Raw genomic sequence first — 3,973 nt, forward strand, 5'->3', positions numbered from 1 at the left:
GAAGCAGAAATAACAATGAGCTAGCCTGGTTACATTAAGAGCAAGTCATGCCAGATTAACCTCATTTCCTTTTTTTGACAGGGTTACTTGATTCGAAGATTAGGTTAATGAGGTAGGTATAGCTTACTCAGATCTGAGCAAAGTATTTGACAAATCACACATTATTCTTAAGGGAAAAGTGAAGAGAGACAGGATAATAGGGTCATGTGGATTTGGAGCTGCTTAGACATTTGGATCTAAAGACTAGTCATTAATGGTTCAATGTCAATTTAGAATACAATCTCCATTAGAGGACCCCAGGGATTGGTCCTTGGCCAAATGCTATTTAACACTTCAGTCAATCACTGAAATAAAATCATAAGTGTTGTGCTTATAAAATTTGCAGACACAAAGCTAAGAAAGAGAGTTAACATATTGAATGATAGATTTAGGGCCCAAAAATATCTTGGCATTCTAGAATATTGGACCAAATCAAATAAGATGAAATTTAATGGAGATACTTGTAGTCTGACACTTGTGATCAAAAAAATCACCTTCCTTTATACAAAATGGAGAAGATTTGGCTAGAAAGCAGTCCTTCTGGGTATTTTAATAGATTTCTAGGCATTGTTGTTATTATTGCGATTGTTGTTATAATTGTTACTATTAAATGGGAGAAAATATTATTGTTGCTGTTTTTATTATATTGTCACATTTTTATTATATAGAAGAGGATAAGTTAATGTAAGCCTAGGCTGCATTAAGAGATGCCCAGAGCAAAGAATGTGTCATGGGATCCTAATATTTAAAGCTACAAAGGATCTTAGAAACTACCTAATCCAACTTGCTCATTTTCTAGATGAGGAAACTGAGGCACAGAAGAGTTTAGTGAATTGTCCAAGATCCCATAAGCAAGCAGCAAAGCCATTCTACAAATAGGAAAATTGAAGCTTAGAGACATTAAATGTCTCGGCCATAATCACACAACTAGTAAATGTTGGAGCTGGGAAACAAACTTCAGCCTCCTGGTTCTAAATATAAAGATGTACATCCATGTCTGTGCATGAATATAGGGATTTCCCTCCTTCCTCTAGCATTTAAGACATTTACATGTCTTGTTCATGTTGATATATATATATATATATATGCATGGATGCATATCTATGCAAATGTATGCAAATGTTTACAAATGGATGATTGTGTCTACATATATGGATATCTACATATGAATATGTTTTTATGCCTGTATTTAAATCTCTTAATATGTATTCCTAAGGACAAATGATTTTATCTCTATGTGTATTGTGCTACACGTGTACATGTTAATGTGTGTACATATATGCATTTGCGTGTGTATTTTTTCACTGTTAAGTCTGAATCTTCATATACTTAAAGAGGTGGGAATAAGGGTGTGTGTGTGTGTGTGTGTGTGTGTGTGTGTGTGTGTGTGTTGGGCCTGGGGGTAGGGGTAAGTGCGGACACATGACAAGACCCAGTGAATAGCTGGCCAAAGTAGATGACATCTTTGTGTTTGGGATGAGCGCTATGGGAAAAACTGGCCCTTTAGACATAGACCCCTTGACCATATACACAACTACATTCCCCTTCTTTACCTGCCTGCCCTGAAATAGCCACCTGAGGAAGATCAGGATCTCTTGGGCCACAGAACCATCATAGCAAAAGCAATGGAGAAGAAGGGGGAAATGGTTCCGAACCTCATTAGGACCACAGCTTCCAACATCCCCATTTGGGGGAAGGAGACAAAGCTCAGCCTTAGTTGAGTTTAATCTTATCCCCTGCAATCCCACTCTGGTGTCTGTCCCCACAGGAAAATCCAGGCTTTAAGAAGATATAATAGTACCATTATAAGAGGCTGGGCATTTGGCCCAGCAGAAAACAAATCTCCTTGATAAAGCTGGAGCCAGAATTGGGAAAATGCACCAGAGTTAATCCCAAGGAAGCAACTGGATGAATGAAACTCTAGAGCCAAGAAGGCAGAGCCAAAATAAACTCAGGCCTGCCAGAACCAATGATCTCTCACTTGGATGACTTAGCAAGAGCACACTTGAGTGCTGGGCTGAGAAGATGAATGTGATGGCTTCATAGAAAGTAACAACAACAGCACAATGATTTAAAGAGAGCCCTGAGCCTTGGCAATCTAAAGATGGGCTTTGAATTCCTACTCAAATGCTATCTCAGTGTGGTATAGAGCTAGTCACTATCCACCTCTGAGCCTTATTTTTCTCTTCTGTTAAATGGGAATGATCTCTGCACTTTCTCACAGAACTAATGGAAAGAATACACTTTCAAATTCTCAAAGGACTATAGAAATATGATGTTGATGATGATGATGTTCATGATTTTATTATTGTTATTATTATTACTTGCAAAGAGACTTGGCTTGAATGTCAAGTAGTAGGTCTACCACTTAAATCTCTTTGCCTCTCTGGACCTCAGTTTCCCCAATTGTAAAGTGAGTCTCTTAAGTTCTGATATCTTATTTTGAAGTCCCTCTAGTTCTGATAACTTCTGTTCTAAATTCTTTTCAGATCAGAGATCCTATGCTCATTCAAGCTGGGGCATATACAAAGGTAGAGAGAAAGGAAAATAGAAACTTATTAGAAGCAAGAGCAGGATCCCATTCTACTTGGAGCAGAAAGCTCCCAGAATCTTCCTCATTTTGTCTCTGACCTAAAGCTGGATTTTTTCTAAGTTACCAAGAGAGCAAAACAAAGACAAAATAGCCAGTGTTCTCTCCTTCATGTCCTGCCAGCTCTGTGAAGCTTCAGGGCCCTCTTCCATGACAGATTTAATAAATCCTGCCTGTAGAGTCATAGGTCCTTAGCAATCATCTACTACACAGGGTTCATAACCTTTCATGTATTATGGACAATCTGGTGAAGTTTATTGACCCTTTATTAGAATTATGTGGATTTTAAAATTCATATTTGAAGAAAATGCTAAATTTCAGTTAAAGGTTAATGTAAGTGCTAAAAATGTGGGTTTTTTCAGATCTAAATTCACAGATCCATAGAAATCTAGTCATCGATGAAGGCGAGATTAAATTGGATCCCAATTTAATTTAATCTAGTCTAACATTTTCTTTTCACAATGAAATAGAAGGAAATTACCCAATGTTCAAAGTCAGAATGCAAATCTAAGTTTCCTAATTCCAGTCCCAAGGTTTTTTCCATCATTCCTCATACGTGAATTTTATGAGGATAAAATAAAATTATGGATATAAAAAAGCACTATTTAACTCCTGGGGCTATACTCAAAGTTCTCCGCGATCTAGAACAATGATACCTTTCCATCCTTATCTCAAACTTTTCCCCTTCATATATTCTGCATTCTAATAAGGCTGAACCAATCTTCAGCCTTATCCTATTCCTACCTACTGCCATCTCCTCTAGTTCTATCTCTATTGTGAAAGCCCCTCCCTCCCTTCTTTCAAGGTCTAAATCAGGAGTCAGAGCCCCATGCTGATTCATTCTCTCCTTTCTCACCTTGGGCTGAGGTAAAAGTGATCCCTTTCTCTTTGACTATACCAGGGAGCTTTGTCTGAACCTTTTCTTTGCATTTATCTCTATTTTGTATCATGATATCTATAGTGTAAATTTGCCCTTCCTCCATTATACTGTAAGTCCCTCTCCCATAGAATCTATGTAGTACATTGATGTTACAGGGGTCAGTCTCGGGGCCATACACATAATACATACTTAGTCACTGTCCAATGAATGAATGAAAGAACAAATGAATGAATGAACACAAATGTCAGCTATTTTCATAGTTATTATTATTTCTAATGATGATTGAAGATGGACAATTGGACAGAAAAAAAAAGTGGTCATTGAGGAGCCATTGTTGAAAATTCTCCCTTGTGGTAACCAGTGGGCAATGGGGTTGGACTAAACACTCTCTGGGGTTCCTTCCCACTGGGAATCACTATAGGTCTGCTTACTTTTAACCACATCCAGCTGCAGACTAGAAGGGA

Source organism: Antechinus flavipes, chromosome 2, assembly GCF_016432865.1.
Source record: "Antechinus flavipes isolate AdamAnt ecotype Samford, QLD, Australia chromosome 2, AdamAnt_v2, whole genome shotgun sequence".
Classification (NCBI taxonomy): domain Eukaryota; kingdom Metazoa; phylum Chordata; class Mammalia; order Dasyuromorphia; family Dasyuridae; genus Antechinus; species Antechinus flavipes.